This window comes from Syngnathus leptorhynchus, unplaced genomic scaffold, assembly GCF_054491065.1.
Source record: "Syngnathus leptorhynchus isolate UIUO unplaced genomic scaffold, UIUO_Slep HiC_scaffold_26, whole genome shotgun sequence".
Lineage (NCBI taxonomy): Eukaryota > Metazoa > Chordata > Actinopteri > Syngnathiformes > Syngnathidae > Syngnathus > Syngnathus leptorhynchus.
In genome coordinates this window covers 343,450-363,575 of record NW_028231993.1, presented here as the reverse complement: position 1 = coordinate 363,575, position 20,126 = coordinate 343,450, and positions in this window count along the sequence as shown.

Here is a 20,126-nt window from a genome sequence, read left to right as displayed (position 1 = left end):
GGAGCTATGGAGCTATGGAGCTCTGGAAGTATGGAGCTCTGGTGCTATGGAGCTATGGAGCTCTGGTGCTATGGAGCTATGGAGCTCTGGTGCTATGGAGCTCTGGTGCTATGGAGCTCTGGTGCTATGGAGCTATGGAGCTCTGGTGCTATGGAGCTCTGGAGGTATGGAGCTCTGGAGGTATGGAGCTCTGGAGGTATGGCGCTATGGAGCCCTGGAGCTCTGGAGGTATGGAGCTATGGTGCTATGGAGCTCTGAAGCCATGGAGCTCTGGTGCTATGGAGCTATGGAGCTCTGGTGCTATGGAGCTATGGAGCTCTGGAAGTATGGAGCTCTGGTGCTATGGAGCTATGGAGCTCTGGTGCTATGGAGCTATGGAGCTCTGGTGCTATGGAGCTATGGAGCTCTGGTGCTATGGAGCTCTGGTGCTATGGAGCTCTGGTGCTATGGAGCTATGGAGCTCTGGTGCTATGGAGCTATGGAGCTCTGGAGGTATGGAGCTCTGGAGGTATGGAGCTCTGGAGGTATGGAGCTATGGAGCCCTGGAGCTCTGGAGGTATGGAGCTATGGTGCTATGGAGCTCTGAAGCCATGGAGCTCTGGTGCTATGGAGCTCTGGAGCTCTGGAGGTATGGAGCTCTGGAGGTATGGAGCTATGGAGCCCTGGAGCTCTGGAGGTATGGAGCTCTGGTGCTATGGAGCTCTGAAGCCATGGAGCTCTGGTGCTATGGAGCTCTGGAGCTCTGGAGGTATGGAGCTCTGGAGGTATGGAGCTATGGAGCCCTGGAGCTCTGGAGGTATGGAGCTATGGTGCTATGGAGCTCTGAAGCCATGGAGCTCTGGTGCTATGGAGCTCTGGAGGTATGGAGCTCTGGAGGTATGGAGCTCTGGAGGTATGGAGCTATGGAGCCCTGGAGCTCTGGAGGTATGGAGCTATGGTGCTATGGAGCTCTGAAGCCATGGAGCTCTGGTGCTATGGAGCTCTGGAGGTATGGAGCTCTGGAGGTATGGAGCTCTGGAGGTATGGAGCTATGGAGCCCTGGAGCTCTGGAGGTATGGAGCTATGGTGCTATGGAGCTCTGAAGCCATGGAGCTCTGGTGCTATGGAGCTATGGAGCTCTGGTGCTATGGAGCTATGGAGGTATGGAGCCACCAGCCAGCACCCTCCGTGGCTGGATCAATGGAAGTGTTTTAGGTACCAGGCAGCCAAAGGGCCGAGGCCTCACGCTCGACCACGCCGGCGCAGAGTTCCAGCCGCTCGGATAAGCTCTGTCACTCACCCGCCGCGCAGCCACCGGTAACGGGGAAATGTCGCCGCCTGGCGGACACGCCGTTGTAAATGAATGGGCTTTCGCACTTAGTGCAATTTTCGCCAACTCTCTGACTTAGAGCTATGGAAGTATGGAGCTATGGAGCCACCAGCCACCCAGGCTGGAGCTATGGAGCTCTGGAGGTATGGAGCTCAGGTGCTATGGAAGTATGGAGCTATGGAGCTATGGAAGTATGGAGCTATGGAGCTATGGAGCTCTGGAAGTATGGAGCTATGGAGCTCTGGAGGTATGGAGCTATGGAGCCCTGGAGCCCTGGAGCTATGGAGCTCTGGTGCTATGGAGGTATGGAGCTCTGGAGGTATGGAGCTCTGGAGGTATGGAGCTATGGAGCTATGGAGCCCTGGAGCTATGGAGCTATGGAGCCCTGGAGCTATGGAGCTATGGAGCCCTGGAGCTATGGAGCTATGGAGCTCTGGTGCTATGGAGCTATGGAGCTCTGGTGCTATGGAGCTATGGAGCTCTGGTGCTATGGAGCTATGGAGCTCTGGTGCTATGGAGCTATGGAGCTCTGGAAGTATGGAGCTATGGAGCTCTGGAGGTATGGAGCTATGGAGCCCTGGAGCTATGGAAGTATGGAGCTCTGGTGCTATGGAGCTATGGAGCTCTGGTGCTATGGAGCTATGGAGCTCTGGAGCTATGGAGCTCTGGAGGTATGGAGCTATGGAGCTATGGAGCTCTGGAGGTATGGAGCTATGGAGCTATGGAAGTATGGAGCTCTGGTGCTATGGAGCTATGGAGCTCTGGTGCTATGGAGCTATGGAGCTCTGGTGCTATGGAGCTATGGAGCTATGGAGCTCTGGAAGTATGGAGCTCTGGTGCTATGGAGCTATGGAGCTCTGGTGCTATGGAGCTATGGAGCTCTGGTGCTATGGAGCTATGGAGCTCTGGTGCTATGGAGCTCTGGTGCTATGGAGCTCTGGTGCTATGGAGCTATGGAGCTCTGGTGCTATGGAGCTATGGAGCTCTGGAGGTATGGAGCTCTGGAGGTATGGAGCTCTGGAGGTATGGAGCTTTGGAGCCCTGGAGCTCTGGAGGTATGGAGCTATGGTGCTATGGAGCTCTGAAGCTATGGTGCTATGGAGCTCTGAAGCCATGGAGCTCTGGTGCTATGGAGCTCTGGAGCTCTGGAGGTATGGAGCTCTGGAGGTATGGAGCTCTGGAGGTATGGAGCTATGGAGCTATGGAGCCCTGGAGCTCTGGAGGTATGGAGCTATGGAGCTATGGAGCCCTGGAGCTCTGGAGGTATGGAGCTATGGTGCTATGGAGCTCTGAAGCCATGGAGCTCTGGTGCTATGGAGCTATGGAGCTCTGGTGCTATGGAGCTATGGAGGTATGGAGCCACCAGCCAGCACCCTCCGTGGCTGGATCAATGGAAGTGTTTTAGGTACCAGGCAGCCAAAGGGCCGAGGCCTCACGCTCGACCACGCCGGCGCAGAGTTCCAGCCGCTCGGATAAGCTCTGTCACTCACCCGCCGCGCAGCCACCGGTAACGGGGAAATGTCGCCGCCTTGTGGACACGCCGTTGTAAATGAATGGGCTTTCGCACTTAGTGCAATTTTCGCCAACTCTCTGACTTAGAGCTATGGAAGTATGGAGCTATGGAGCCACCAGCCACCCAGGCTGGAGCTCTGGAGCTCTGGAGGTATGGAGCTCTGGTGCTATGGAAGTATGGAGCTCTGGTGCTATGGAAGTATGGAGCTATGGAGGTATGGAAGTATGGAGCTATGGAAGTATGGAGCTATGGAGCTCTGGAAGTATGGAGCTATGGAGCTCTGGAGGTATGGAGCCCTGGAGCTATGGAGCCCTGGAGCTATGGAAGTATGGAGCTCTGGTGCTATGGAGCTATGGAGCTCTGGTGCTATGGAGCTATGGAGCTATGGAGCTCTGGAGCTATGGAGCTCTGGAGGTATGCAGCTATGGAGCTATGGAGCTCTGGAGGTATGGAGCTATGGAGCTATGGAAGTATGGAGCTCTGGTGCTATGGAGCTATGGAGCTCTGGTGCTATGGAGCTATGGAGCTCTGGTGCTATGGAGCTATGGAGCTATGGAGCTCTGGAAGTATGGAGCTCTGGTGCTATGGAGCTATGGAGCTCTGGTGCTATGGAGCTATGGAGCTCTGGTGCTATGGAGCTATGGAGCTCTGGTGCTATGGAGCTCTGGTGCTATGGAGCTCTGGTGCTATGGAGCTATGGAGCTCTGGTGCTATGGAGCTATGGAGCTCTGGAGGTATGGAGCTCTGGAGGTATGGAGCTATGGAGCCCTGGAGCTCTGGAGGTATGGAGCTATGGTGCTATGGAGCTCTGAAGCCATGGAGCTCTGGTGCTATGGAGCTCTGGAGCTCTGGAGGTATGGAGCTCTGGAGGTATGGAGCTATGGAGCCCTGGAGCTCTGGAGGTATGGAGCTATGGAGCTCTGAAGCCATGGAGCTCTGGTGCTATGGAGCTCTGGAGCTCTGGAGGTATGGAGCTCTGGAGGTATGGAGCTCTGGAGGTATGGAGCTATGGAGCCCTGGAGCTCTGGAGGTATGGAGCTATGGTGCTATGGAGCTCTGAAGCCATGGAGCTCTGGTGCTATGGAGCTCTGGAGGTATGGAGCTCTGGAGGTATGGAGCTCTGGAGGTATGGAGCTATGGAGCCCTGGAGCTCTGGAGGTATGGAGCTATGGTGCTATGGAGCTCTGAAGCCATGGAGCTCTGGTGCTATGGAGCTCTGGAGGTATGGAGCTCTGGAGGTATGGAGTTCTGGAGGTATGGAGCTATGGAGCCCTGGAGCTCTGGAGGTATGGAGCTATGGTGCTATGGAGCTCTGAAGCCATGGATCTCTGGTGCTATGGAGCTATGGAGCTTTGGTGCTATGGAGTTATGGAGGTATGGAGCCACCAGCCAGCACCCTCCGTGGCTGGATCAATGGAAGTGTTTTAGGTACCAGGCAGCCAAAGGGCCGAGGCCTCACGCTCGACCACGCCGGCGCAGAGTTCCAGCCGCTCGGATAAGCTCTGTCACTCACCCGCCGCGCAGCCACCGGTAACGGGGAAATGTCGCCGCCTGGCGGACACGCCGTTGTAAATGAATGGGCTTTCGCACTTAGTGCAATTTTCGCCAACTCTCTGACTTAGAGCTATGGAAGTATGGAGCTATGGAGCCACCAGCCACCCAGGCTGGAGCTATGGAGCTCTGGAGGTATGGAGCTCAGGTGCTATGGAAGTATGGAGCTATGGAGCTATGGAAGTATGGAGCTATGGAGCTATGGAGCTCTGGAAGTATGGAGCTATGGAGCTCTGGAGGTATGGAGCTATGGAGCCCTGGAGCCCTGGAGCTATGGAGCTCTGGTGCTATGGAGGTATGGAGCTCTGGAGGTATGGAGCTCTGGAGGTATGGAGCTATGGAGCTATGGAGCCCTGGAGCTATGGAGCTATGGAGCCCTGGAGCTATGGAGCTATGGAGCCCTGGAGCTATGGAGCTATGGAGCTCTAGTGCTATGGAGCTATGGAGCTCTGGTGCTATGGAGCTATGGAGCTCTGGTGCTATGGAGCTATGGAGCTCTGGTGCTATGGAGCTATGGAGCTCTGGAAGTATGGAGCTATGGAGCTCTGGAGGTATGGAGCTATGGAGCCCTGGAGCTATGGAGCCCTGGAGCTATGGAAGTATGGAGCTCTGGTGCTATGGAGCTATGGAGCTCTGGTGCTATGGAGCTATGGAGCTCTGGAGCTATGGAGCTCTGGAGGTATGGAGCTATGGAGCTATGGAGCTCTGGAGGTATGGAGCTATGGAGCTATGGAAGTATGGAGCTCTGGTGCTATGGAGCTATGGAGCTCTGGTGCTATGGAGCTATGGAGCTCTGGTGCTATGGAGCTATGGAGCTATGGAGCTCTGGAAGTATGGAGCTCTGGTGCTATGGAGCTATGGAGCTCTGGTGCTATGGAGCTATGGAGCTCTGGTGCTATGGAGCTATGGAGCTCTGGTGCTATGGAGCTCTGGTGCTATGGAGCTCTGGTGCTATGGAGCTATGGAGCTCTGGTGCTATGGAGCTATGGAGCTCTGGAGGTATGGAGCTCTGGAGGTATGGAGCTCTGGAGGTATGGAGCTTTGGAGCCCTGGAGCTCTGGAGGTATGGAGCTATGGTGCTATGGAGCTCTGAAGCCATGGAGCTCTGGTGCTATGGAGCTCTGGAGCTCTGGAGGTATGGAGCTCTGGAGGTATGGAGCTATGGAGCCCTGGAGCTCTGGAGGTATGGAGCTATGGTGCTATGGAGCTCTGAAGCCATGGAGCTCTGGTGCTATGGAGCTCTGGAGCTCTGGAGGTATGGAGCTCTGGAGGTATGGAGCTATGGAGCCCTGGAGCTCTGGAGGTATGGAGCTATGGTGCTATGGAGCTCTGAAGCCATGGAGCTCTGGTGCTATGGAGCTCTGGAGCTCTGGAGGTATGGAGCTCTGGAGGTATGGAGCTCTGGAGGTATGGAGCTATGGAGCCCTGGAGCTCTGGAGGTATGGAGCTATGGTGCTATGGAGCTCTGAAGCCATGGAGCTCTGGTGCTATGGAGCTCTGGAGGTATGGAGCTCTGGAGGTATGGAGCTCTGGAGGTATGGAGCTATGGAGCCCTGGAGCTCTGGAGGTATGGAGCTATGGTGCTATGGAGCTCTGAAGCCATGGAGCTCTGGTGCTATGGAGCTATGGAGCTCTGGTGCTATGGAGCTATGGAGGTATGGAGCCACCAGCCAGCACCCTCCGTGGCTGGATCAATGGAAGTGTTTTAGGTACCAGGCAGCCAAAGGGCCGAGGCCTCACGCTCGACCACGCCGGCGCAGAGTTCCAGCCGCTCGGATAAGCTCTGTCACTCACCCGCCGCGCAGCCACCGGTAACGGGGAAATGTCGCCGCCTTGTGGACACGCCGTTGTAAATGAATGGGCTTTCGCACTTAGTGCAATTTTCGCCAACTCTCTGACTTAGAGCTATGGAAGTATGGAGCTATGGAGCCACCAGCCACCCAGGCTGGAGCTCTGGAGCTCTGGAGGTATGGAGCTCTGGTGCTATGGAAGTATGGAGCTCTGGTGCTATGGAAGTATGGAGCTATGGAGGTATGGAAGTATGGAGCTATGGAAGTATGGAGCTATGGAGCTCTGGAAGTATGGAGCTATGGAGCTCTGGAGGTATGGAGCCCTGGAGCTATGGAGCCCTGGAGCTATGGAAGTATGGAGCTCTGGTGCTATGGAGCTATGGAGCTCTGGTGCTATGGAGCTATGGAGCTATGGAGCTCTGGAGCTATGGAGCTCTGGAGGTATGGAGCTATGGAGCTATGGAGCTCTGGAGGTATGGAGCTATGGAGCTATGGAAGTATGGAGCTCTGGTGCTATGGAGCTATGGAGCTCTGGTGCTATGGAGCTATGGAGCTCTGGTGCTATGGAGCTATGGAGCTATGGAGCTCTGGAAGTATGGAGCTCTGGTGCTATGGAGCTATGGAGCTCTGGTGCTATGGAGCTATGGAGCTCTGGTGCTATGGAGCTCTGGTGCTATGGAGCTCTGGTGCTATGGAGCTATGGAGCTCTGGTGCTATGGAGCTCTGGAGGTATGGAGCTCTGGAGGTATGGAGCTCTGGAGGTATGGCGCTATGGAGCCCTGGAGCTCTGGAGGTATGGAGCTATGGTGCTATGGAGCTCTGAAGCCATGGAGCTCTGGTGCTATGGAGCTATGGAGCTCTGGTGCTATGGAGCTATGGAGCTCTGGAAGTATGGAGCTCTGGTGCTATGGAGCTATGGAGCTCTGGTGCTATGGAGCTATGGAGCTCTGGTGCTATGGAGCTATGGAGCTCTGGTGCTATGGAGCTCTGGTGCTATGGAGCTCTGGTGCTATGGAGCTATGGAGCTCTGGTGCTATGGAGCTATGGAGCTCTGGAGGTATGGAGCTCTGGAGGTATGGAGCTCTGGAGGTATGGAGCTATGGAGCCCTGGAGCTCTGGAGGTATGGAGCTATGGTGCTATGGAGCTCTGAAGCCATGGAGCTCTGGTGCTATGGAGCTCTGGAGCTCTGGAGGTATGGAGCTCTGGAGGTATGGAGCTATGGAGCCCTGGAGCTCTGGAGGTATGGAGCTCTGGTGCTATGGAGCTCTGAAGCCATGGAGCTCTGGTGCTATGGAGCTCTGGAGCTCTGGAGGTATGGAGCTCTGGAGGTATGGAGCTATGGAGCCCTGGAGCTCTGGAGGTATGGAGCTATGGTGCTATGGAGCTCTGAAGCCATGGAGCTCTGGTGCTATGGAGCTCTGGAGGTATGGAGCTCTGGAGGTATGGAGCTCTGGAGGTATGGAGCTATGGAGCCCTGGAGCTCTGGAGGTATGGAGCTATGGTGCTATGGAGCTCTGAAGCCATGGAGCTCTGGTGCTATGGAGCTCTGGAGGTATGGAGCTCTGGAGGTATGGAGCTCTGGAGGTATGGAGCTATGGAGCCCTGGCGCTCTGGAGGTATGGAGCTATGGTGCTATGGAGCTCTGAAGCCATGGAGCTCTGGTGCTATGGAGCTATGGAGCTCTGGTGCTATGGAGCTATGGAGGTATGGAGCCACCAGCCAGCACCCTCCGTGGCTGGATCAATGGAAGTGTTTTAGGTACCAGGCAGCCAAAGGGCCGAGGCCTCACGCTCGACCACGCCGGCGCAGAGTTCCAGCCGCTCGGATAAGCTCTGTCACTCACCCGCCGCGCAGCCACCGGTAACGGGGAAATGTCGCCGCCTGGCGGACACGCCGTTGTAAATGAATGGGCTTTCGCACTTAGTGCAATTTTCGCCAACTCTCTGACTTAGAGCTATGGAAGTATGGAGCTATGGAGCCACCAGCCACCCAGGCTGGAGCTATGGAGCTCTGGAGGTATGGAGCTCAGGTGCTATGGAAGTATGGAGCTATGGAGCTATGGAAGTATGGAGCTATGGAGCTATGGAGCTCTGGAAGTATGGAGCTATGGAGCTCTGGAGGTATGGAGCTATGGAGCCCTGGAGCCCTGGAGCTATGGAGCTCTGGTGCTATGGAGGTATGGAGCTCTGGAGGTATGGAGCTCTGGAGGTATGGAGCTATGGAGCTATGGAGCCCTGGAGCTATGGAGCTATGGAGCCCTGGAGCTATGGAGCTATGGAGCCCTGGAGCTATGGAGCTATGGAGCTCTGGTGCTATGGAGCTATGGAGCTCTGGTGCTATGGAGCTATGGAGCTCTGGTGCTATGGAGCTATGGAGCTCTGGTGCTATGGAGCTATGGAGCTCTGGAAGTATGGAGCTATGGAGCTCTGGAGGTATGGAGCTATGGAGCCCTGGAGCTATGGAGCCCTGGAGCTATGGAAGTATGGAGCTCTGGTGCTATGGAGCTATGGAGCTCTGGTGCTATGGAGCTATGGAGCTCTGGAGCTATGGAGCTCTGGAGGTATGGAGCTATGGAGCTATGGAGCTCTGGAGGTATGGAGCTATGGAGCTATGGAAGTATGGAGCTCTGGTGCTATGGAGCTATGGAGCTCTGGTGCTATGGAGCTATGGAGCTCTGGTGCTATGGAGCTATGGAGCTATGGAGCTCTGGAAGTATGGAGCTCTGGTGCTATGGAGCTATGGAGCTCTGGTGCTATGGAGCTATGGAGCTCTGGTGCTATGGAGCTATGGAGCTCTGGTGCTATGGAGCTCTGGTGCTATGGAGCTCTGGTGCTATGGAGCTATGGAGCTCTGGTGCTATGGAGCTATGGAGCTCTGGAGGTATGGAGCTCTGGAGGTATGGAGCTCTGGAGGTATGGAGCTTTGGAGCCCTGGAGCTCTGGAGGTATGGAGCTATGGTGCTATGGAGCTCTGAAGCTATGGTGCTATGGAGCTCTGAAGCCATGGAGCTCTGGTGCTATGGAGCTCTGGAGCTCTGGAGGTATGGAGCTCTGGAGGTATGGAGCTCTGGAGGTATGGAGCTATGGAGCTATGGAGCCCTGGAGCTCTGGAGGTATGGAGCTATGGAGCTATGGAGCCCTGGAGCTCTGGAGGTATGGAGCTATGGTGCTATGGAGCTCTGAAGCCATGGAGCTCTGGTGCTATGGAGCTATGGAGCTCTGGTGCTATGGAGCTATGGAGGTATGGAGCCACCAGCCAGCACCCTCCGTGGCTGGATCAATGGAAGTGTTTTAGGTACCAGGCAGCCAAAGGGCCGAGGCCTCACGCTCGACCACGCCGGCGCAGAGTTCCAGCCGCTCGGATAAGCTCTGTCACTCACCCGCCGCGCAGCCACCGGTAACGGGGAAATGTCGCCGCCTTGTGGACACGCCGTTGTAAATGAATGGGCTTTCGCACTTAGTGCAATTTTCGCCAACTCTCTGACTTAGAGCTATGGAAGTATGGAGCTATGGAGCCACCAACCACCCAGGCTGGAGCTCTGGAGCTCTGGAGGTATGGAGCTCTGGTGCTATGGAAGTATGGAGCTCTGGTGCTATGGAAGTATGGAGCTATGGAGGTATGGAAGTATGGAGCTATGGAAGTATGGAGCTATGGAGCTCTGGAAGTATGGAGCTATGGAGCTCTGGAGGTATGGAGCCCTGGAGCTATGGAGCCCTGGAGCTATGGAAGTATGGAGCTCTGGTGCTATGGAGCTATGGAGCTCTGGTGCTATGGAGCTATGGAGCTATGGAGCTCTGGAGCTATGGAGCTCTGGAGGTATGCAGCTATGGAGCTATGGAGCTCTGGAGGTATGGAGCTATGGAGCTATGGAAGTATGGAGCTCTGGTGCTATGGAGCTATGGAGCTCTGGTGCTATGGAGCTATGGAGCTCTGGTGCTATGGAGCTATGGAGCTATGGAGCTCTGGAAGTATGGAGCTCTGGTGCTATGGAGCTATGGAGCTCTGGTGCTATGGAGCTATGGAGCTCTGGTGCTATGGAGCTATGGAGCTCTGGTGCTATGGAGCTCTGGTGCTATGGAGCTCTGGTGCTATGGAGCTATGGAGCTCTGGTGCTATGGAGCTATGGAGCTCTGGAGGTATGGAGCTCTGGAGGTATGGAGCTCTGGAGGTATGGAGCTATGGAGCCCTGGAGCTCTGGAGGTATGGAGCTATGGTGCTATGGAGCTCTGAAGCCATGGAGCTCTGGTGCTATGGAGCTCTGGAGCTCTGGAGGTATGGAGCTCTGGAGGTATGGAGCTATGGAGCCCTGGAGCTCTGGAGGTATGGAGCTATGGAGCTCTGAAGCCATGGAGCTCTGGTGCTATGGAGCTCTGGAGCTCTGGAGGTATGGAGCTCTGGAGGTATGGAGCTCTGGAGGTATGGAGCTATGGAGCCCTGGAGCTCTGGAGGTATGGAGCTATGGTGCTATGGAGCTCTGAAGCCATGGAGCTCTGGTGCTATGGAGCTCTGGAGGTATGGAGCTCTGGAGGTATGGAGCTCTGGAGGTATGGAGCTATGGAGCCCTGGAGCTCTGGAGGTATGGAGCTATGGTGCTATGGAGCTCTGAAGCCATGGAGCTCTGGTGCTATGGAGCTCTGGAGGTATGGAGCTCTGGAGGTATGGAGTTCTGGAGGTATGGAGCTATGGAGCCCTGGAGCTCTGGAGGTATGGAGCTATGGTGCTATGGAGCTCTGAAGCCATGGAGCTCTGGTGCTATGGAGCTATGGAGCTTTGGTGCTATGGAGTTATGGAGGTATGGAGCCACCAGCCAGCACCCTCCGTGGCTGGATCAATGGAAGTGTTTTAGGTACCAGGCAGCCAAAGGGCCGAGGCCTCACGCTCGACCACGCCGGCGCAGAGTTCCAGCCGCTCGGATAAGCTCTGTCACTCACCCGCCGCGCAGCCACCGGTAACGGGGAAATGTCGCCGCCTGGCGGACACGCCGTTGTAAATGAATGGGCTTTCGCACTTAGTGCAATTTTCGCCAACTCTCTGACTTAGAGCTATGGAAGTATGGAGCTATGGAGCCACCAGCCACCCAGGCTGGAGCTATGGAGCTCTGGAGGTATGGAGCTCAGGTGCTATGGAAGTATGGAGCTATGGAGCTATGGAAGTATGGAGCTATGGAGCTATGGAGCTCTGGAAGTATGGAGCTATGGAGCTCTGGAGGTATGGAGCTATGGAGCCCTGGAGCCCTGGAGCTATGGAGCTCTGGTGCTATGGAGGTATGGAGCTCTGGAGGTATGGAGCTCTGGAGGTATGGAGCTATGGAGCTATGGAGCCCTGGAGCTATGGAGCTATGGAGCCCTGGAGCTATGGAGCTATGGAGCCCTGGAGCTATGGAGCTATGGAGCTCTAGTGCTATGGAGCTATGGAGCTCTGGTGCTATGGAGCTATGGAGCTCTGGTGCTATGGAGCTATGGAGCTCTGGTGCTATGGAGCTATGGAGCTCTGGAAGTATGGAGCTATGGAGCTCTGGAGGTATGGAGCTATGGAGCCCTGGAGCTATGGAGCCCTGGAGCTATGGAAGTATGGAGCTCTGGTGCTATGGAGCTATGGAGCTCTGGTGCTATGGAGCTATGGAGCTCTGGAGCTATGGAGCTCTGGAGGTATGGAGCTATGGAGCTATGGAGCTCTGGAGGTATGGAGCTATGGAGCTATGGAAGTATGGAGCTCTGGTGCTATGGAGCTATGGAGCTCTGGTGCTATGGAGCTATGGAGCTCTGGTGCTATGGAGCTATGGAGCTATGGAGCTCTGGAAGTATGGAGCTCTGGTGCTATGGAGCTATGGAGCTCTGGTGCTATGGAGCTATGGAGCTCTGGTGCTATGGAGCTATGGAGCTCTGGTGCTATGGAGCTCTGGTGCTATGGAGCTCTGGTGCTATGGAGCTATGGAGCTCTGGTGCTATGGAGCTATGGAGCTCTGGAGGTATGGAGCTCTGGAGGTATGGAGCTCTGGAGGTATGGAGCTTTGGAGCCCTGGAGCTCTGGAGGTATGGAGCTATGGTGCTATGGAGCTCTGAAGCCATGGAGCTCTGGTGCTATGGAGCTCTGGAGCTCTGGAGGTATGGAGCTCTGGAGGTATGGAGCTATGGAGCCCTGGAGCTCTGGAGGTATGGAGCTATGGTGCTATGGAGCTCTGAAGCCATGGAGCTCTGGTGCTATGGAGCTCTGGAGCTCTGGAGGTATGGAGCTCTGGAGGTATGGAGCTATGGAGCCCTGGAGCTCTGGAGGTATGGAGCTATGGTGCTATGGAGCTCTGAAGCCATGGAGCTCTGGTGCTATGGAGCTCTGGAGCTCTGGAGGTATGGAGCTCTGGAGGTATGGAGCTCTGGAGGTATGGAGCTATGGAGCCCTGGAGCTCTGGAGGTATGGAGCTATGGTGCTATGGAGCTCTGAAGCCATGGAGCTCTGGTGCTATGGAGCTCTGGAGGTATGGAGCTCTGGAGGTATGGAGCTCTGGAGGTATGGAGCTATGGAGCCCTGGAGCTCTGGAGGTATGGAGCTATGGTGCTATGGAGCTCTGAAGCCATGGAGCTCTGGTGCTATGGAGCTATGGAGCTCTGGTGCTATGGAGCTATGGAGGTATGGAGCCACCAGCCAGCACCCTCCGTGGCTGGATCAATGGAAGTGTTTTAGGTACCAGGCAGCCAAAGGGCCGAGGCCTCACGCTCGACCACGCCGGCGCAGAGTTCCAGCCGCTCGGATAAGCTCTGTCACTCACCCGCCGCGCAGCCACCGGTAACGGGGAAATGTCGCCGCCTTGTGGACACGCCGTTGTAAATGAATGGGCTTTCGCACTTAGTGCAATTTTCGCCAACTCTCTGACTTAGAGCTATGGAAGTATGGAGCTATGGAGCCACCAGCCACCCAGGCTGGAGCTCTGGAGCTCTGGAGGTATGGAGCTCTGGTGCTATGGAAGTATGGAGCTCTTGTGCTATGGAAGTATGGAGCTATGGAGGTATGGAAGTATGGAGCTATGGAAGTATGGAGCTATGGAGCTCTGGAAGTATGGAGCTATGGAGCTCTGGAGGTATGGAGCCCTGGAGCTATGGAGCCCTGGAGCTATGGAAGTATGGAGCTCTGGTGCTATGGAGCTATGGAGCTCTGGTGCTATGGAGCTATGGAGCTATGGAGCTCTGGAGCTATGGAGCTCTGGAGGTATGGAGCTATGGAGCTATGGAGCTCTGGAGGTATGGAGCTATGGAGCTATGGAAGTATGGAGCTCTGGTGCTATGGAGCTATGGAGCTCTGGTGCTATGGAGCTATGGAGCTCTGGTGCTATGGAGCTATGGAGCTATGGAGCTCTGGAAGTATGGAGCTCTGGTGCTATGGAGCTATGGAGCTCTGGTGCTATGGAGCTATGGAGCTCTGGTGCTATGGAGCTCTGGTGCTATGGAGCTCTGGTGCTATGGAGCTATGGAGCTCTGGTGCTATGGAGCTCTGGAGGTATGGAGCTCTGGAGGTATGGAGCTCTGGAGGTATGGCGCTATGGAGCCCTGGAGCTCTGGAGGTATGGAGCTATGGTGCTATGGAGCTCTGAAGCCATGGAGCTCTGGTGCTATGGAGCTATGGAGCTCTGGTGCTATGGAGCTATGGAGCTCTGGAAGTATGGAGCTCTGGTGCTATGGAGCTATGGAGCTCTGGTGCTATGGAGCTATGGAGCTCTGGTGCTATGGAGCTATGGAGCTCTGGTGCTATGGAGCTCTGGTGCTATGGAGCTCTGGTGCTATGGAGCTATGGAGCTCTGGTGCTATGGAGCTATGGAGCTCTGGAGGTATGGAGCTCTGGAGGTATGGAGCTCTGGAGGTATGGAGCTATGGAGCCCTGGAGCTCTGGAGGTATGGAGCTATGGTGCTATGGAGCTCTGAAGCCATGGAGCTCTGGTGCTATGGAGCTCTGGAGCTCTGGAGGTATGGAGCTCTGGAGGTATGGAGCTATGGAGCCCTGGAGCTCTGGAGGTATGGAGCTCTGGTGCTATGGAGCTCTGAAGCCATGGAGCTCTGGTGCTATGGAGCTCTGGAGCTCTGGAGGTATGGAGCTCTGGAGGTATGGAGCTATGGAGCCCTGGAGCTCTGGAGGTATGGAGCTATGGTGCTATGGAGCTCTGAAGCCATGGAGCTCTGGTGCTATGGAGCTCTGGAGGTATGGAGCTCTGGAGGTATGGAGCTCTGGAGGTATGGAGCTATGGAGCCCTGGAGCTCTGGAGGTATGGAGCTATGGTGCTATGGAGCTCTGAAGCCATGGAGCTCTGGTGCTATGGAGCTCTGGAGGTATGGAGCTCTGGAGGTATGGAGCTTTGGAGGTATGGAGCTATGGAGCCCTGGAGCTCTGGAGGTATGGAGCTATGGTGCTATGGAGCTCTGAAGCCATGGAGCTCTGGTGCTATGGAGCTATGGAGCTCTGGTGCTATGGAGCTATGGAGGTATGGAGCCACCAGCCAGCACCCTCCGTGGCTGGATCAATGGAAGTGTTTTAGGTACCAGGCAGCCAAAGGGCCGAGGCCTCACGCTCGACCACGCCGGCGCAGAGTTCCAGCCGCTCGGATAAGCTCTGTCACTCACCCGCCGCGCAGCCACCGGTAACGGGGAAATGTCGCCGCCTGGCGGACACGCCGTTGTAAATGAATGGGCTTTCGCACTTAGTGCAATTTTCGCCAACTCTCTGACTTAGAGCTATGGAAGTATGGAGCTATGGAGCCACCAGCCACCCAGGCTGGAGCTATGGAGCTCTGGAGGTATGGAGCTCAGGTGCTATGGAAGTATGGAGCTATGGAGCTATGGAAGTATGGAGCTATGGAGCTATGGAGCTCTGGAAGTATGGAGCTATGGAGCTCTGGAGGTATGGAGCTATGGAGCCCTGGAGCCCTGGAGCTATGGAGCTCTGGTGCTATGGAGGTATGGAGCTCTGGAGGTATGGAGCTCTGGAGGTATGGAGCTATGGAGCTATGGAGCCCTGGAGCTATGGAGCTATGGAGCCCTGGAGCTATGGAGCTATGGAGCCCTGGAGCTATGGAGCTATGGAGCTCTGGTGCTATGGAGCTATGGAGCTCTGGTGCTATGGAGCTATGGAGCTCTGGTGCTATGGAGCTATGGAGCTCTGGTGCTATGGAGCTATGGAGCTCTGGAAGTATGGAGCTATGGAGCTCTGGAGGTATGGAGCTATGGAGCCCTGGAGCTATGGAGCCCTGGAGCTATGGAAGTATGGAGCTCTGGTGCTATGGAGCTATGGAGCTCTGGTGCTATGGAGCTATGGAGCTCTGGAGCTATGGAGCTCTGGAGGTATGGAGCTATGGAGCTCTGGAGGTATGGAGCTATGGAGCTATGGAAGTATGGAGCTCTGGTGCTATGGAGCTATGGAGCTCTGGTGCTATGGAGCTATGAAGCTCTGGTGCTATGGAGCTATGGAGCTATGGAGCTCTGGAAGTATGGAGCTCTGGTGCTATGGAGCTATGGAGCTCTGGTGCTATGGAGCTATGGAGCTCTGGTGCTATGGAGCTATGGAGCTCTGGTGCTATGGAGCTCTGGTGCTATGGAGCTCTGGTGCTATGGAGCTATGGAGCTCTGGTGCTATGGAGCTATGGAGCTCTGGAGGTATGGAGCTCTGGAGGTATGGAGCTCTGGAGGTATGGAGCTTTGGAGCCCTGGAGCTCTGGAGGTATGGAGCTATGGTGCTATGGAGCTCTGAAGCTATGGTGCTATGGAGCTCTGAAGCCATGGAGCTCTGGTGCTATGGAGCTCTGGAGCTCTGGAGGTATGGAGCTCTGGAGGTATGGAGCTCTGGAGGTATGGAGCTATGGAGCTATGGAGCCCTGGAGCTCTGGAGGTATGGAGCTATGGAGCTATGGAGCCCTGGAGCTCTGGAGGTATGGAGCTATGGTGCTATGGAGCTCTGAAGCCATGGAGCTCTGGTGCTATGGAGCTATGGAGCTCTGGTGCTATGGAGCTATGGAGGTATGGAGCCACCAGCCAGCACCCTCCGTGGCTGGATCAATGGAAGTGTTTTAGGTACCAGGCAGCCAAAGGGCCGAGGCCTCACGCTCGACCACGCCGGCGCAGAGTTCCAGCCGCTCGGATAAGCTCTGTCACTCACCCGCCGCGCAGCCACCGGTAACGGGGAAATGTCGCCGCCTTGTGGACACGCCGTTGTAAATGAATGGGCTTTCGCACTTAGTGCAATTTTCGCCAACTCTCTGACTTAGAGCTATGGAAGTATGGAGCTATGGAGCCACCAGCCACCCAGGCTGGAGCTCTGGAGCTCTGGAGGTATGGAGCTCTGGTGCTATGGAAGTATGGAGCTCTGGTGCTATGGAAGTATGGAGCTATGGAGGTATGGAAGTATGGAGCTATGGAAGTATGGAGCTATGGAGCTCTGGAAGTATGGAGCTATGGAGCTCTGGAGGTATGGAGCCCTGGAGCTATGGAGCCCTGGAGCTATGGAAGTATGGAGCTCTGGTGCTATGGAGCTATGGAGCTCTGGTGCTATGGAGCTATGGAGCTATGGAGCTCTGGAGCTATGGAGCTCTGGAGGTATGCAGCTATGGAGCTATGGAGCTCTGGAGGTATGGAGCTATGGAGCTATGGAAGTATGGAGCTCTGGTGCTATGGAGCTATGGAGCTCTGGTGCTATGGAGCTATGGAGCTCTGGTGCTATGGAGCTATGGAGCTATGGAGCTCTGGAAGTATGGAGCTCTGGTGCTATGGAGCTATGGAGCTCTGGTGCTATGGAGCTATGGAGCTCTGGTGCTATGGAGCTATGGAGCTCTGGTGCTATGGAGCTCTGGTGCTATGGAGCTCTGGTGCTATGGAGCTATGGAGCTCTGGTGCTATGGAGCTATGGAGCTCTGGAGGTATGGAGCTCTGGAGGTATGGAGCTCTGGAGGTATGGAGCTATGGAGCCCTGGAGCTCTGGAGGTATGGAGCTATGGTGCTATGGAGCTCTGAAGCCATGGAGCTCTGGTGCTATGGAGCTCTGGAGCTCTGGAGGTATGGAGCTCTGGAGGTATGGAGCTATGGAGCCCTGGAGCTCTGGAGGTATGGAGCTATGGAGCTCTGAAGCCATGGAGCTCTGGTGCTATGGAGCTCTGGAGCTCTGGAGGTATGGAGCTCTGGAGGTATGGAGCTCTGGAGGTATGGAGCTATGGAGCCCTGGAGCTCTGGAGGTATGGAGCTATGGTGCTATGGAGCTCTGAAGCCATGGAGCTCTGGTGCTATGGAGCTCTGGAGGTATGGAGCTCTGGAGGTATGGAGCTCTGGAGGTATGGAGCTATGGAGCCCTGGAGCTCTGGAGGTATGGAGCTATGGTGCTATGGAGCTCTGAAGCCATGGAGCTCTGGTGCTATGGAGCTCTGGAGGTATGGAGCTCTGGAGGTATGGAGTTCTGGAGGTATGGAGCTATGGAGCCCTGGAGCTCTGGAGGTATGGAGCTATGGTGCTATGGAGCTCTGAAGCCATGGAGCTCTGGTGCTATGGAGCTATGGAGCTTTGGTGCTATGGAGTTATGGAGGTATGGAGCCACCAGCCAGCACCCTCCGTGGCTGGATCAATGGAAGTGTTTTAGGTACCAGGCAGCCAAAGGGCCGAGGCCTCACGCTCGACCACGCCGGCGCAGAGTTCCAGCCGCTCGGATAAGCTCTGTCACTCACCCGCCGCGCAGCCACCGGTAACGGGGAAATGTCGCCGCCTGGCGGACACGCCGTTGTAAATGAATGGGCTTTCGCACTTAGTGCAATTTTCGCCAACTCTCTGACTTAGAGCTATGGAAGTATGGAGCTATGGAGCCACCAGCCACCCAGGCTGGAGCTATGGAGCTCTGGAGGTATGGAGCTCAGGTGCTATGGAAGTATGGAGCTATGGAGCTATGGAAGTATGGAGCTATGGAGCTATGGAGCTCTGGAAGTATGGAGCTATGGAGCTCTGGAGGTATGGAGCTATGGAGCCCTGGAGCCCTGGAGCTATGGAGCTCTGGTGCTATGGAGGTATGGAGCTCTGGAGGTATGGAGCTCTGGAGGTATGGAGCTATGGAGCTATGGAGCCCTGGAGCTATGGAGCTATGGAGCCCTGGAGCTATGGAGCTATGGAGCCCTGGAGCTATGGAGCTATGGAGCTCTAGTGCTATGGAGCTATGGAGCTCTGGTGCTATGGAGCTATGGAGCTCTGGTGCTATGGAGCTATGGAGCTCTGGTGCTATGGAGCTATGGAGCTCTGGAAGTATGGAGCTATGGAGCTCTGGAGGTATGGAGCTATGGAGCCCTGGAGCTATGGAGCCCTGGAGCTATGGAAGTATGGAGCTCTGGTGCTATGGAGCTATGGAGCTCTGGTGCTATGGAGCTATGGAGCTCTGGAGCTATGGAGCTCTGGAGGTATGGAGCTATGGAGCTATGGAGCTCTGGAGGTATGGAGCTATGGAGCTATGGAAGTATGGAGCTCTGGTGCTATGGAGCTATGGAGCTCTGGTGCTATGGAGCTATGGAGCTCTGGTGCTATGGAGCTATGGAGCTATGGAGCTCTGGAAGTATGGAGCTCTGGTGCTATGGAGCTATGGAGCTCTGGTGCTATGGAGCTATGGAGCTCTGGTGCTATGGAGCTATGGAGCTCTGGTGCTATGGAGCTCTGGTGCTATGGAGCTCTGGTGCTATGGAGCTATGGAGCTCTGGTGCTATGGAGCTATGGAGCTCTGGAGGTATGGAGCTCTGGAGGTATGGAGCTCTGGAGGTATGGAGCTTTGGAGCCCTGGAGCTCTGGAGGTATGGAGCTATGGTGCTATGGAGCTCTGAAGCCATGGAGCTCTGGTGCTATGGAGCTCTGGAGCTCTGGAGGTATGGAGCTCTGGAGGTATGGAGCTATGGAGCCCTGGAGCTCTGGAGGTATGGAGCTATGGTGCTATGGAGCTCTGAAGCCATGGAGCTCTGGTGCTATGGAGCTCTGGAGCTCTGGAGGTATGGAGCTCTGGAGGTATGGAGCTATGGAGCCCTGGAGCTCTGGAGGTATGGAGCTATGGTGCTATGGAGCTCTGAAGCCATGGAGCTCTGGTGCTATGGAGCTCTGGAGCTCTGGAGGTATGGAGCTCTGGAGGTATGGAGCTCTGGAGGTATGGAGCTATGGAGCCCTGGAGCTCTGGAGGTATGGAGCTATGGTGCTATGGAGCTCTGAAGCCATGGAGCTCTGGTGCTATGGAGCTCTGGAGGTATGGAGCTCTGGAGGTATGGAGCTCTGGAGGTATGGAGCTATGGAGCCCTGGAGCTCTGGAGGTATGGAGCTATGGTGCTATGGAGCTCTGAAGCCATGGAGCTCTGGTGCTATGGAGCTATGGAGCTCTGGTGCTATGGAGCTATGGAGGTATGGAGCCACCAGCCAGCACCCTCCGTGGCTGGATCAATGGAAGTGTTTTAGGTACCAGGCAGCCAAAGGGCCGAGGCCTCACGCTCGACCACGCCGGCGCAGAGTTCCAGCCGCTCGGATAAGCTCTGTCACTCACCCGCCGCGCAGCCACCGGTAACGGGGAAATGTCGCCGCCTTGTGGACACGCCGTTGTAAATGAATGGGCTTTCGCACTTAGTGCAATTTTCGCCAACTCTCTGACTTAGAGCTATGGAAGTATGGAGCTATGGAGCCACCAGCCACCCAGGCTGGAGCTCTGGAGCTCTGGAGGTATGGAGCTCTGGTGCTATGGAAGTATGGAGCTCTGGTGCTATGGAAGTATGGAGCTATGGAGGTATGGAAGTATGGAGCTATGGAAGTATGGAGCTATGGAGCTCTGGAAGTATGGAGCTATGGAGCTCTGGAGGTATGGAGCCCTGGAGCTATGGAGCCCTGGAGCTATGGAAGTATGGAGCTCTGGTGCTATGGAGCTATGGAGCTCTGGTGCTATGGAGCTATGGAGCTATGGAGCTCTGGAGCTATGGACCTCTGGAGGTATGGAGCT